A 16,569-nucleotide genomic window follows, 5' to 3' on the forward strand; every position below is an offset into this window, starting at 1 on the left:
ACTTAGACTGCATTCTGGATTGAAGACACTTAGACTGCATTCTGGATTGAAGACATTTAAACTGCATTCTGGATTGAAGACACTTACACTGCATTCTGGATTGAAGACACTTTCACTGCATTCTGGATTGAAGACACTTAGACTGCATTCTGGATTGAAGACACTTACACTGCATTCAGGGTTGAAGACACTTACACTGCATTCTGGATTGAAGACACTAACACTGCATTCTGGATTGAAGACACTTAGACTGCATTCTGGATTGAAGACATTTACACTGCATTCTGGATTGGAGACACTTACACTGCATTCTCGATTGAAGACACTTACACTGCATTCTGGATTGAAGACAGCACAGACAAGCTGAACTTAAAAAGGACCACGAACATTAAAGGACACAACAGCGGGACACTTTATTGTATTAAGTGAGCTGTGTGTTTCATGGGATTGTTGTTGTGTGTTAAACCATGAAAGCGCTGTAAAATTATTAATGTTGAAATTGTCTTGCCAAATACTGTGGTATTGTTTAATTCCTCTGTGATAACTGGTTGAAAAGGGGAACTATTTTATTTTCAGTTTTCAATACATTTCATATGTTTGAGTAAAGGTTATTGCCTATCACTTATCTTGTCTGGTGCTTCCATGTGTGGTCAATGTGTCACTTAGCTCCTCCCGAACCTAGAGCAACTGTTACTTACAAAGATTAGGTTATCACGGTTACAAATAGGACTATGGAATGTAATGGTTTTATAACTACTAGTACTACTCCCTCCAGATAGTGAAAGCTAATGGTCGTATGTTTGTTTCGCTGTGACATTTGAAGAGAAAATATTATATTTTGAGGATGAAATTAATTGGATTTTTAAATTATAACTTATAAATTGTAAAAGTCTGAGTAGAATTGAACCTGACCATCTCACTCTCAAAGAGACTGAATGAACTGATAAGAATATGAGTTTAAAACTGCATGTGGAAGAGCGTCTGTGAGTCTGTTTCAGGTTTATTTAGAGTCATTGTGGTTCTGCTTGGTGACTCTGCTTGGTGTTGTGTTCACTGGACCAGTTATTCTCATCACCGTCTCTTCAACAACCCTCTGCACCTGCAGCAGGCCGTTCTCACTTCAGTCACACTGAAGGAGGTTTTTGTACGGCGACAAATCACTGTGTGAACACATAGCCACTGTTTATATAGTGGTAACTCTGACAGTAATAAACTGCTGCATCTTCAGCCTGAACTCCACTGATGGTCAAAGTGAAGTCAGAGCTGCTTCCACTGCCACTAAACCGAGATGGTGTTCCTGATTGACGTGTGCTAGCTAAATATATCAGGAGCTTTGGAGGCTGTCCAGATTTCTGTTGAAACCAGGACAACTCATTACCATTGTAAACACGTTGACTAGTCTTACAGGTGAGAGTGACAGTGGATCCTGGAGTAGATGTCACTACTGGAGGCTGAGTCACAGTCACCTGACCGCTGCATCCTGCAGGACAAAACAAATCATTCATTCATCAGCAGAAGGAAAGGAGAGAAAAGGCGAGGCGTCGTGTTTGAGATGTTGCCGAGCCAACGAACCTGTAAACCAGCAGCAGGCCAGCGTCCAGATGAGGATGGTGATGAGAGTCATGGTGGTTGTGGTCTCTGCTGTGTTGACTGACAGATCTGAGTCCTGCAGTGTTGAACTCACAGGACTATAAAGCTTCTCAGTTCACTGGAGGATCAGCTGACGATGCAAATTGCCTGCCCCTCATAATACGGGACCGTCCCACGTTTATGAACTTTAAGACTCATTTAAAATTGTGGCTCAGGGAAAATCAAAGCTGCACTCACTTTTAACTGCATCACACACTTCATTATGTGTGTCACTCACATGTCCTGTTGCATCTTGTCTTGTCTGTTGTTGTTAGTGTTTGTCTTGACCCTCAGATTAAATATGAGGGTGTTGTATGTATGTTACTTTGTTTTTATGTTTTCTATGTTTTCTGCCTGGGTACAATAGATGAAAACTAGCCATTGTACTATCGAGTATTTACATTGTGTATTTAAACTGATGTCCATAAATATGCACTGTCCCTATTAAATAAACTAATAGTTCAATAAATAAAGCCTCCTCTCTATGGGAATGATTTCTCTGAGTTTCATTTGTTTCACACAAAGAGAAACGATTTATTCATCAAGAATGAAGCATGAACCATAAACCATCATTAAATAAAACTGGATCATAATGAGCCTGTTTTTGTATTTCTTTTACATATTCAACATGAAAAATACGGTCTTGATATTTTCAGTATCTAATACATCTGTTAGTAGAGGAGATGGTCGTATGTTTATTTCAATGTGACATTTGAAGAGAAAGTTGGACGCAAACATGAGAAGACATTAGCTGTAAAAATGATCACATATGTCTTCAAAACCTCTCACCCTGACTCAGAAAACCCAGCATGACAATCAGAGTTATTGGCAACATCATCCTGAAGCAGTTTTCAGTGTGAGTACGAGAAAACAGTTCAGACTCACGTTGACACGAGAACTTAAAACTGCGAGGAGCAGCGATGCATTCAAATCATGCAAAACCCGTTTGGGCCCAGCTGTGGTTGTGGAAGTGAAAGGGAGAGAGGAGGTGGAGGAAGTAGAGGCTACATCTCCCTGTGGACTGATCCAGAAGAAACGTTGGACTCTGCATCTCTCTGCTCCTTCTGCCTTTGCTGGTAAATAGATACAGGCCGCCCTCTTCTGGCTGACTCCATACTACTGTAACCCAGTAGAAAACAGATATTGTTATTTCCCTTAAAATATATGTTTTATTTATTTCACCCTCTTTCATTTATTATTCTGTCAATAATATTATTTTGCACACACATAGTCCTTATTTGTTGTATTATATGCATGATAGGAAAGAGGAAGTAGTCCCACCCTCTTCTCGCGAGAGTTACAGTGCGTGAGTGAGAGTATAGAGTAGCGCGGTGCAGAGTCAGAGCAGCGGTACGAGCAGATGAGAAACACGGAAGAGAAAGACAATAAGAAGTCACGAAAACGGCGGTTGTTAACTCACTTATCAACACAGAATAACCCGTGAGAGTGTACCTACCTGAAGCAGAGAGGTGGTCGAGGACCTGTGGGTTATTGTTTTCGGCAGAGGCTTGGTGAGTCGCTCGAGCTAACTAGCGCTAGCCCATGCTAACCGGAGTAGCCACATCGCGATTCAGTCTGTGAGAGGGCAGAAAGCTTGTTTACTCATGAACGTGACCTGCCGCTACTGTTTACTGTGTGTTTTAAGAGTTAAAGCTGCATATTTTGCTCAGATAATCTGATGAAAATATGAGGTGTGCTATTTATTTTCCTGTGTGTGTGTGTGTATTCACTCTGAGATGCACTGTTTAGGGTGTGTGTCTATTAAATACGGCTAAACATGTCCATTTATCACAGAGGCAGAAACTCTGAAGCACTGAATTGATATTGTGATGTGTGTTAAAGGTGCATTCAGCTAATTTTCAGTTAATAATTCAATGAAAATGTGTGAAATGGTTAAAAAAGATTAAAATGAACAATATTTCATGTGGAAAACTGAGTTAAAATGATCATAATTCATGGTAAAGAAGCTAAAATGATCATAATTCATGGTTAAATAGCTAAAATAATTCATGTTGATTTAAAATGATTAAGAATGTGTGAAAATACTCACCTTGAGATAAAAATAAAAGAACTGTACAGTTAAAAAGATAATTCATTTAATCACTATTGTGTTCCAGTAGTGTGTTGAGATTTATAGTATGTATTGAATATGGCCATAAGAGAAGTTTGATGATTCTGTGTTAAGTGATAGCCCTGTCTTTATACAGGCTATGTTTTTTTGAGACCCTTGAGAAACCTTTTGATGTGGATCTGGATTCTCCTGATTGAGGGAGATGGCGAGCCAGTGAAATGTTCCTTGCCCAAAGGAGCAGAGAACCAGCACCTGAGCCCGAGGAGGACATCCAGCCCTTCTTCACCTTAACTGAGTGTGTCTGTGGTAGGACCACCACACACACACCTGACTCTTTGAACTTTCCCCTGACTTGACTTACACACAATTGACTGAAGCGCGCTGACCAACAACAAGAACATTCAAGAACATTAAAGGAACGTTACGGTTCCTATTGGACACTTTTATTTGGTTTTATGTTAAAGAGAGACTGTGAAACATTGAGCAATCAGATGTCATTGCATTAAATTTTATTTTGATTTTATTTTATTTTCATACAGTTCAATACAGTCAACTTACTTTAAATATACGCCGTGGCTCCATTTATTTATTGTGTCTGTCACTTCCTCTTTAAACCCTCCTCTACGAACCTAGTCTCTGGTCCAAACTCTATAGTAACTAGTGGGTTACACTACCATGACATTTAATTTGTACAGCCCTTTGCTCTTCTCCTGATCATGACATCAGTCTAATCTGGATGCTTCAGCTGTGATACTATAGAGGTCTCAGGGGGAATGCTAGAAAACTGCACACTTGGTTATCTTCTCCATTCAAGATTTGTTTCAGCCCTCAAATCCTTTAGTTTCTTGTGGCTTGTATTTTGAGCATGTCCTTGCTTTCCTCTGAAGGTTAAAGGATTATCTGCATTGGTTAAGGTTTTTTTAAATGGGTAATAATCCCTTAAAGGGACTGTCATTCTTCAATCAATTTCAAAGTTGTGTTTATGGATAAATAAATAATATCACTCTGCTTTTTGTGAAAAAGCTCTTTCATCAAGTTGTCATCAAGCGTTCCAAAAACATCAGTGTGAAACAGGTTGAATCTTAAGTTGATAAAGTTGATAACATGCTTTTGCTATTTGTCCTAAAAGAAGAAACCAAACGTGTCATTCAGAGAACTTTTGTTCAGTTCAGATTCATTTCCTCCTCTGAGGCGTTTTGGTGAATTCAGGCTCTGCTCCGAGTGTCTTTTTGAAAGATGCTGATCCTGGTTCAGTTCTCTTGGCTCGTTCAAGAAAGGCTTTTCACATTAAAAGAAACCTTTATGAAACAGTTGGTTGACAGAAAGAGAAACACACACAGGTGGGATGTTTTTCTTCTACCAGCTGAGTTGTAAGGACACTGTGAGAGGAATTGAGTTCACAAAGATTCAAACTTTGTCAGTTTTAATCTCATCAACATAAACAAAAGCTGCAAAAATGACGTAACGTTTCCAATGTTTGTGTCAGAACGTGGACGAAGAGGGAGGACCCAGATGCAGGACAAGGCTTTTCTTTTAAAGGCTTTATTCAAAAAAACTCAAAAGGCGGCAAAACGTACCGGGAAAAAGACTAACTCTAAAAAAAACACTACTAACAAAAAAATCACTCCACAGGGAGGAAAACCAGACTACTAACATAACGACGAGCGGACTCCCGGACAGCTGCGTGGAGCAGGCGTCGGACGGTCCCCCGTCTGTACAGGAACGGGCGACAGGCGAACCCCCAATAGGCTGCGAGGAGCAGGCATCGGACGGTCCCCCATCTGGACTGGTGACGGACGGGCCGCCGACTGAAGACCACTGGCAGGTGTCGACAGGGCCGCCGACTGAAGACCACTGGCAGGTGTCGACAGGGCCGCCGACTGAAGACCACTGGCCGGTGTCGACAGGGCCGCCGACTGAAGACCACTGGCCGGTGTCGACAGGGCCGCCGACTGAAGACCACTGGCCGGTGTCGACCGGGCCGCCGCCTGAAGACCACTGGCCGGTGTCGACAGGGCCGCCGACTGAAGACCACTGGCCGGTGTCGACAGGGCCGCCGCCTGAAGACCACTGGCAGGTGTCGACCGGGACGCCGACTGAAGACCACTGGCAGGTGTCGACAGGGCCGCCGACTGAAGACCACTGGCAGGTGTCGACCGGGCCGCCGACTGAAGACCACTGGCCGGTGTCGACCAGGCCGCCGCCTGAAGACCACTGGCAGGTGTCGACCGGGACGCCGACTGAAGACCACTGGCAGGTGTCGACCGGGCCCCCGCCTGAAGACCACTGGCAGGTGTCGACCGGGCCGCCGCCTGAAGACCACTGGCAGGTGTCGACCGGGCCCCCGCCTGAAGACCACTGGCAGGTGTCGACCGGGCCCCCGCCTGAAGACCACTGGCAGGTGTCGACCGGGCCGCCGCCTGAAGACCACTGGCAGGTGTCGACCGGGACGCCGACTGAAGACCACTGGCAGGTGTCAACAGGGCCGCCGACTGAAGACCACTGGCAGGTGTCGACCGGGCCGCCGCCTGAAGACCACTGGCAGGTGTCAACAGGGCCGCCGACTGAAGACCACTGGCAGGTGTCGACCGGGCCGCCGACTGAAGACCACTGGCAGGTGTCAACAGGGCCGCCGACTGAAGGCCACTGGCCGGTGTCGACCGGGCCCCCGCCTGAAGACCACTGGCAGGTGTCGACCGGGCCGCCGACTGAAGACCACTGGCCGAGACATGGGCTAGTGGCGTGGCTGTGACAGGGACATGAGCTGGGAGCTTGGATTGAACTGTGGCATGGGCTGGTTGCTTGGCTGTGACTGAGACATGGGCTGGTAGCTTGGCTGTGACTGGGACATGGGCTGGTAGCTTGGCTGTGGCTGAGTCCTGGGCTGGTATATATGCCATCCTAACTGTGGATTATAAGAAGTCAGTGTCTCTGTGTTTGTCTGTTCCTTTGTGACCTTTTTAAACCCGGACACACAAACATGTACTTAAACACAGCACTTGAGTAAATGTGCTTTGTTTATATTCTGAAAGTAGTTTTATGTCTTTCACTGAGACTCCCCCACTGGGACATTCCAGCAGGGACGCCCCCAATTCCCCTCCCAACCCCCCCATGCCCCCCACCCCGAGTGACTGCGGATGTCCCGAGTGAATGCAGGGTCGATTCAGCGGGGCTGTGTGTCCACACAGGGATCCGAGGGCTGAGGACGGCTAGTGGAGCTGATCAAAGGTGGGTCCTGAAGGAGCTCATCCCGACTGTGAGAGGAAGCGGTGACTCGCTGATTCCTGGAGAAGCGCCCCTATCCCATGCTTCTCCATGGGCCAACGTGGCTCATTACAGAGGCTCAACACTGATAAGCTCCACCATGCATGGCTCATTATGGGTTATTACTACCCGCCTCCCATAAACAAGTGCTTGCTCTTTTGACCTCTGTGACTTTCATTCAGGTGGACGAGGTCACCGAAACGCCAACTTTTGCTCCTCAGTCGTCAGTGTTTATGACGCGCCCTGACACTTGTCTTTGGCTCTCATGACGTTAGGCTGTCTGCTCAGGAATCGCAGGCCATAAGGTCAGGATTTGGCATTTGAATTGGAAAACCTTGTTGATCTGCGATGAGCAGAATATGTGCGTCTGCCGACGTCGCGCTGATCTGGGAACAGATCCGATGTTGACTGCTGTCCAACAATGTCTGCCTACGTCACCTGTCACCAATCCAATAACATCTAATCCTCGCCTTGAACAATACACGCAGCAAGATCAACGAAAGCTGCAAAAGGGACGCAACCTTTCCAATGTTTGTCTTTTAAACCCGGACACAAACATGTACTTAAACAATGCAATGAAAGTAGTTTTATGTCTTTTACTGAGACTTCCATGTGGAAAATGAACATCTTCTAATCAAAGTGAACGGACTGAGTAGGAGATAGTGGAATGAATTATGAAACAGTTCTGCTGATGTGAAAAATACATCTTGATGTCAATTTTCTATTTCTGAATTGGAAGATAGGTCTGAAATGTGTCATGTGTCTATTAGGGTGAATATGTAGTGTGTGCTTGGTGAGGTTTGTGTCAGCTCTGTGTTCACTGGTCTGTGTCTCCTCAGCAGCTGCAGAAGGTTCCTGCTGGAACAGCTCAGCTTCTCTGCAGTCTGACTGAGGGAGGTTTTTGTACGACGACAAATCACTGTGTGAACACCAGAGCACTGTTTATATAGTGGTCTCTCAGACAGTAATAAACTGCTGCATCTTCAGCCTGAACTCCACTGATGGTCAAAGTGAAGTCAGAGCTGCTTCCACTGCCACTAAACCGAGATGGTGTTCCTGATAGAAGTTTGCTAACTTCATATATCAGGAGCTTTGGAGGCTGTCCAGATTTCTGTTGATACCAGTACAAATACTCAACTCCACTATCTCTGTAAACAGGTTGACTAGTCTTGCAGGTGAGAGCGACAGTGGATCCTGGAGTAGATGTCACTACTGGAGGCTGAGTCACAGTCACCTGACCGCTGCATCCTGCAGGACAAAACAAATCATTCATTCATCAGCAGAAGGAAAGGAGAGAAAAGGCGAGGCGTCGTGTTTGAGATGTTGCCGAGCCAACGAACCTGTAAACCAGCAGCAGGCCAGTGTCCAGATGAGGATGGTGATGAGAGTCATGGTGGTTGTGGTCTCTGCTGTGTTGACTGACAGATCTGAGTCCTGCAGTGTTGAACTCACAGGACTATAAAGCTTCTCAGTTCACTGGAGGATCAGCTGACGATGCAAAGCCTCCTCTCTATGGAAATGATTTCTCTGCTCTCAACAGACTGAAGGCAACGTGGGACACGAAATCAGGAGGAATACGGCTCGGATGAACAACATGGAGGATCTTAATGGAACAGAGGAAAACACTCACATTAAAAGTGCAGTTGAGGATTTAAGGATACGTTTGTGTTCACTGTGGTTGGTATGAAACGTTTGTCTGCTGTTCATTTACTGACAGGATTTAATGCAATCTATCAGATATTTCACTTTTTCATCATATGACTTTGTAAATCATCATTATCTATAAGCATCATGTTCATTTAACCATGTATGAACTTAAATAAGACTGAAAATATGACTTATGAGGAGGCTGTCATAATTTCTCTGTCTGGTGTAAAAAAAGTAAAAAAAAAAATCATATAATCAATCTTTATTTTTACAATAAGTTTAAATCCATATAATTTGAAAGATTTTGTAGATTCCATTAAATATAATTATTTCTATATTAATAGAAAAAGTGTTTTCAGTGGATAGATTTGTCTCTCAAATTTAAAAATATGCTATAAAATTGTTAAAAAACATGTAGATGTTGAAGGAATAGGAGATAAATCATTACTTAATGAAAATAAATGATTAATTATGCATTCTTACTATAAAATAACTGTGTTCAGTGGACAGATGCTTGTTCACAGTGCAGGAGGTTTTTGTACGGCCACTTAACGAGGTTGTATCACTGTGGTGGACTTTTGGTGGAGGAACCAAACTCATCGTTAACTGTAAGTATCACAGATTTATGATTTCTACAATGTGATGAACCAAATCATTATTTTGGATCATTTATACTTTTTGGATATTTATTATTCATTAATCTAGGCTGATATTGGAGTTTAGGAAAACACTGCATATTATTTTCCTATTATAGATGATGTTTTGGTGAAGTAGATGCAGTATTTTATTTTGTAACATTGAAACATCTGTTAGTGTGTTAGCTGTACGTTATAAAATCTAATGTTGATCAAACAAATAAGAGGGTTTATTGTACATTCAGTGTCGCTGCAGTTTGTGTTCACGGTCCGTTAGTTCAAAGTGATGAAAAGGAAGTGAAACAGACAGATGTCAAAGTCTTTCACTGCTTACAGTTTACAGATGATTAATGAAACTTTTCTATTCCAATGACTCCTCAGTCACATTGTATATGATTCTATAATGATTTAATGAGGAGAGCCGCAGGAGAAGATTGGTTCCTGTAAATGACAGAACTCCAGTCAGCGTTGTATTTGTTAAATCCTCCCTCCATCCCATGTCTCTGTGTGACCACAGCATCATGCACACAGCTAACCCTCAGTAACGTCACCTCTGTCATGTTCAGCTGTCTTTCCTACAGTGGAAGTTAATCTGCTCCTCGTGTGTCTCTGCTCTCCCCTCCAGCTGGCTCCATGATCCGGCCCTCAGTCTCCCTGCTTCCCCCCTCCTCTGAGCAGCTCTCTGGGGGCTCGGCCACGCTGGCCTGCCTGCTGACCGGCTACTCTCCTCAGGGAGCCGTGGTGAGCTGGGAGGTGGACGGCACCGAGGTGACGGAGGGGGTCCTGAGCAGCTCAGAGGAGGAGAAGAGCGGACTCTACAGCAGCAGCAGCACCCTGAGCCTGAGCCAGGAGCGCTGGATGGCAGGAGAGCTGTACTCCTGCAAGGTCCTCCATCACGACCACAACCAGATGCAGTCCCTCCACAGGAGCCAGTGTAAGGCCTAGAGGGTCTGAATGGAGGCCAGGACAGGAGCTCTGCATGGGGGGAGCAGGAGGAACACACCTGCTGCTCTGAACAATCTGAGGACAACGTTTGTAGAGGAAACTATAAAGCCTTGTGTGACTGCTGTAAAGTAGCTAGAGAGTAATGTGTGTAGCTCAGCAAGTAGATGTGTTTAATAACCGTCTTTTTATAATAATAAAGCTTTCACTGATGAATAACATGATGAAGTGTTTGGTGTTTTATTTTATGAATAGGACTAGAGAATGAAATGGTTTTATAACTACTAGTACTACTCCCTGCAGAAAATTAAAGCTAATGGTCGTATGTTTATTATGCTGTGACATTTGAAGAGAAAATACTATAGTTTGAGGATGAAATTAATTGGATTTTCAAGTTATCACTAATAAATTGTAAAAGTCTGAGAAGAATTGAACCTGACCATCTCACTCATAAAGAGACTGAATGAACTGATAAGAATATGAGTTTAAAACTGCATGTGGAAGAGCGTCTGTGAGTCTGTTTCAGTTTTATTTAGAGTCATTGTGGTTCTGCTTGGTGACTCTGCTTGGTGTTGTGTTCACTGGACCAGTTATTCTCATCACCGTCTCTTCAACAACCCTCTGCACCTGCAGCAGGCCGTTCTCACTTCAGTCACACTGAAGGAGGTTTTTGTACGGCGACAAATCACTGTGTGAACACATCCACACTGTTTATATAGTGGTAACTCTGACAGTAATAAACTGCTGCATCTTCAGCCTGAACTCCACTGATGGTCAAAGTGAAGTCAGAGCTGCTTCCACTGCCACTAAACCGAGATGGTGTTCCTGATTGAAGTGTGCTAGCTAAATATATCAGGAGCTTTGGAGGCTGTCGAGATTTCTGTTGATACCAGGACAACTGATTACCACCATTAACACGTTGACTAGTCTTACAGGTGAGAGCGACAGTGGATCCTGGAGTAGATGTCACTACTGGAGGCTGAGTCACAGTCACCTGACCGCTGCATCCTGCAGGACAAAACAAATCATTCATTCATCAGCAGAAGGAAAGGAGAGAAAAGGCGAGGCGTCGTGTTTGAGATGTTGCCGAGCCAACGAACCTGTAAACCAGCAGCAGGCAAGCGTCCAGATGAGGATGGTGATGAGAGTCATGGTGGTTGTGGTCTCTGCTGTGTTGACTGACAGATCTGAGTCCTGCAGTGTTGAACTCACAGGACTATAAAGCTTCTCAGTTCACTGGAGGATCAGCTGACGATGCAAATTGCCTGCCCCTCATAATACGGGACCGTCCCACGTTTATGAATTTTAAGAATCATTTAAAATTGTGGCTCAGGGAAAATCAAAGCTGCACTCACTTTTAACTGCATCACACACTTCATTATGTGTGTCACTCACATGTCCTGTTGCATCTTGTCTTGTCTGTTGTTGTTAGTGTTTGTCTTGACCCTCAGATTAAATATGAGGGTGTTGTATGTATGTTACTTTGTTTTTATGTTTTCTATGTTTTCTGCCTGGGTACAATAGATGAAAACTAGCCATTGTACTATCGAGTATTTACATTGTGTATTTAAACTGATGTCCATAAATATGCACTGTCCCTATTAAATAAACAAATTGTTCAATAAATAAAGCCTCCTCTCTATGGGAATGATTTCTCTGAGTTTTATTTGTTTCACACAAAGAGAAACAATTTATTCATCAAGAATGTAGCATGAACCATAAACCATCATTAAATAAAACTGGATCATAATGAGCCTGTGTTTTTGTATTTCTTTTTAATTCAAAATGGAAAATACCATCTTGATATTTTCAGTATCTAATACATCTGTTAGTAGAGGAGATGGTCGTATGTTTATTTCACTGTGACATTTGAAGAGAAAATATTATATTTTGAGAATGAAATTAAATGACTAATAAATTGTAAAAGTCTGAGAAGAATTGAACCTGACCAGCCCACTCACAGTTTTCAGTGTGAGTACGAGAAAACAGTTCAGACTCACGGTGACACGAGAACTTAAAACTGCGAGGAGCAGCGATGCATTCAAATCATGCAAAACCCGTTTGGGCCCAGCTGTGGTTGTGGAAGTGAAAGGGAGAGAGGAGGTGGAGGAAGTAGAGGCTACATCTCCCTGTGGACTGATTCAGAAGAAACGTTGGACTCTGCATCTCTCTGCTCCTTCTGCCTTTGCTGGTAAATAGATACAGGCCGCCCTCTTCTGGCGGACTCCATATTACCATGACATTTAATTTGTACAGCCCTTTGCTCTTCTCTTTATCATTACATTTACATTTACATTTAGGTCATTTAGCAGACGCTTTTGTACAAAGCGACTTACAATAAGTACATTTTTCAAAAGAAGGAAACATAGAAACCACAACGTATCATTGCCGATAAAGTAAGAGCTAAAAATAGAACAAGTGTTAGGTCCTCATCTGAGTAAAGTAGTACCTTAAGAGCAACAGTGCTATGATCAGAGTGCTATAGGTAAGGGTGTTTTTTTTTTTTTTTTTTGGGGGGGCGGGTGTTAGTGGGTCATGCTATTGTGGCGAGGTGAATGTGTGGCTGGAGGCCACCAGAACCTGACCCAAACAACGCCACCTGGGGAGTTTCACCCCAGGAAATATCCTATGAAATTCTGAATAAGACCTCAATTCTTTCACAGACAACACAAGTTCGTATACTAAGACAAGACAGAGACGTGGTTTCCAAATAAAGCCAAATTTATTTGCTTCAATTGAATTAATTAATAACTGGAGATATCTGTAAACAAAGGGGATTAATGGCACAAAAAAGATGAATCAAATTAGGAAAGTATAACAAATTTTATTAACAGGGGATTCTTTTATAAAAACACTAAAATTACTATTTTGGTTACACTTATTCTGAAATTAACAAAAAGGAGTGGACAGAAGCCAACTACAGGGAGGCAGCCTACCTAAGGATGTGTTCCAGAGGTGCAACAACTTACCCACCACGCGTGCTCACGGCAAATCACTGCAAATGGTGCACACTGCAACTGTGTCCCGGTGCGCTTTAACACTACAAACGGTGAAGGGAACCACTCTATCGTGACTAGCCTCCGCTATAAGCCGACTAATGCCACTAAAAGAAATAAAGCAAAACAAACATTAACACAAACAACAAAAACACCAGTTGGTCCAGACTAACAATAATCAACAATAAAGGCAACACTAAAAGCAAGGCAAAACAGCAGCTGACAATGACCTATAAATTCAAGAAAGGTCAGTTAATTATAATAAAACCAAACATGCATTTCAATTCAATTTGTCTGCTTACAGGTCAAAATCACAAAGCCTACCTTAATAAAAAGGTGCACCGGCTAACCCAGGTACCAGCTAATGAGTACCCACATTGGAGAACTCCATTCATTCATTAGTAGATGCAGACACCAGTAAGACCGGGGGAGAGAGGGAGAGGAGAGCTCAGAGTCAGAGGAAGCCCACACAGCAGCCAGAGAGAGACAAAAAGACAGCCAAGAGGTCACAGGTGACTTAAATGCCCTCAGTCTAATTAGGAGGCAGTGGAAAGGGGTTGGCCTGAACACAAGGGTGTGTTCAAGAACCAACAACTGCAACTCTGGTTTCCCCGTCACACTATGTAGAGAAAATGAATGATCTGTGTTTTACTCTGATTTATTGACAGCCTCCATCTGTAACACCACGTCTTAAATAAATTTGACATTCAATTCAATTCAGTTTATTTAAGAAGGGGACAGTGCAAATTAATGAAACACATGATAATACATGGGTTAAAAATGCCAGAATTAGCCAAAAATGCTAATTTTCATCTGTAGTCCCCTGGCATCAATGTAAAAAAGAATACAAATAAAAAGGATAAAAAACAACAACATGAGCAGGACAGAACTCCACAGAACAACACAGAACATCACGGAACAAACACAGCAGGTAGCAGGGTAAAATAACGGAGCGTAGAATACAAAGCACCAGAAAGAAAGAAAAAAAATAGACCACATTCAAAACAAATTATTTTAGTGCTGACATGTATATGTATTGAACATCCATTGTCTTAACTGCTTGGTAAAAGATGTGTATGTGTTGAGTTCTCTATGTTGTGGGATTGAATTCCATTCTCTTGCACTTTTGACGGACCAGCCTGACTGACTAAAAGTGCTTTTTCGCAATGAAATAACACAATCCCCCCTAGACGATCCCCTTGTGACCCGATCAGTACCTGTTCTTCTGTTGATGTAAGCAACAAGTGGTGGTGGAGCTAGATTGTGAGTGACTTTAATAACCAAGCATACATTAAAATATTTTTTGAGGTCTTCCCAGCTTAAAAGCTGGTACTTTTTTAAAATCGAACAGTGATGGAAGTGTTTTGGCTTTTTATCTAAAATGTTTATTGCTTGTTTGTATTGTGATTCAAGTGGTTTTAATGTGCTCAAGTTGGCCTGCGACCAGCTTGTCAAACAATAATTCAGATGACTAAAAATCATAGAGTGTAAAAACATTTTGGCAGCCTCTGTGGACGTGTAATTTCTAATGGAACGAAAATTTGCAATATTGAGTTTTGCAGTTTTGCAGGTTTTCTTTACATGTGCCTTAAAGGAAAGGTTTGAATCAATTAACACCCCGAGATATTTAAATTCACTCACAACCTGTAATTTTTCTCCCGCTACAATAATGTGATGGTCACTATTGGGTTTATTGGTTTTACAAAAGAACATACTGACTGTTTTTGAGACATTTAATTGCAGGCAACATTCTCTCAGCCATGCTGTAACCTGAGCCATGGATCTAGTACGCTTATCTACAACAACTGCCTTGGACCTGCCATTTACAAATAAAACAGTATCATCTGCATACATTATAGTTTCAACCTCAGGACACACAGATGGGAGGTCATTAATATAAATACTGAACAAGAGTGGACCAAGAATGGACCCTTGCGGCACACCAGTGGGCAACTGCAGCGACTTTGATCTATGATTATTTATAGAAACTGACTGAGACCTGTTTGTTAAATATGATTCCACCCATTTTGTTGTACCATTACAGAAATTACATTTTGATATTTTATTAAGGAGCACTTTGTGATTGACCGTATCAAAAGCCTTCCTGAGAACAAGAAACACTGCACCTACAACACCACCCGAATCAAGTGAGAATTTTATTTGCTCTAACAAAAGACATGTAGCTGTCTCTGTTGAATGTTTGGCCCTAAAGCCAAACTGCATGGGGGGGAGAGAGGTAGAGCTGTAATCAAGATGGAAAATAATCTGCTCAGCTACCCATTTTTCAGCAATTTTAGATGCTGTCGGGAGAATACTGATCGGCCTATAATTACTTACAATAACTCACCAGATTTGAAGATCGGACTGACAATACCTGATTTCCAGGCATTTGGAAACTGTCCAGTTGATATTGACTGATTGATAATAGATGTAATAGGATAAGCCAGAACTGAGCCCAGGTCTTTAAGCATAGTCGTATCCATCCCAAACACATATTTTGCCTTAGAAGGTTTGAGAGACCTGATGGTTTTCATGACCTGTGACTCAGTGATGTTTGTTAGGGTAAAGGCAGGTTCTACTATGGTGGCTGGCTCCTCTCTACCCCGGTCTACCTGGAAACTCTGGGAGATTTCAGCCACGGAGTCAACAAAGTAGTGGTTGAAGGCCTTCGCTATTTCATTTGGCTGATTTTAAATAGTTCCATTTAGGTTAATTTCAGACATTTTTCTATTACTGAGACTTTCCCCTGTCAGTTTCTTTAAGTGGCTACAGATCATTTTAACATTTCCTCTGGCCTCACTTAAAGCTGCTATAAGCTGCCTTGGCTTTTCTGATTTCTCTCATTACCTTGTTTCTTAACATTGTGTATTCATACTTATCATGTTGAAGTTTTATTTTGATGGATTTGTTTAGAGCAAGATCACGCTCTCTCATCAGTTTAAAGATGTTGTCAGTTAGCCAAGGGAGACTGTTCTTTTTGCCCCTATTTTTAATCTTACGGGTAAAATAATGTCCTGTATTTTGTTTGAAAATGTTAAACAATCTTGTTCCAGATTACTTCCTGATAGCAGCTCATTCCAGTTTACCTGCTGGATTAAGGTTTTAAAATTATTTTGCTCAGTACGGGGAATTTTATGAGATTCTGATGCAGCCAAGGGTTTAAATCGCTTCCTATTCAGCTTCCTGGACACTAAAATCAGATTATGATCAGATAGTCCTGTAAGCATATTGAATGATTTTAAAATTCTCTCAGGTTTGTTACTAAAAACTAAATCAATCTGTTATTCTTGTGGGCCCATTAATTAGCTGTGTTAAATCCATCCCATCCATAACCTTTTTCAAATTTTTCCTAACATAATCTGTAAATCATCTTCTGATTCAGCCA

The sequence above is a fragment of the Eutrigla gurnardus genome, assembly GCF_963514095.1.
Source record: "Eutrigla gurnardus genome assembly, chromosome: 7".
NCBI lineage: Eukaryota > Metazoa > Chordata > Actinopteri > Perciformes > Triglidae > Eutrigla > Eutrigla gurnardus.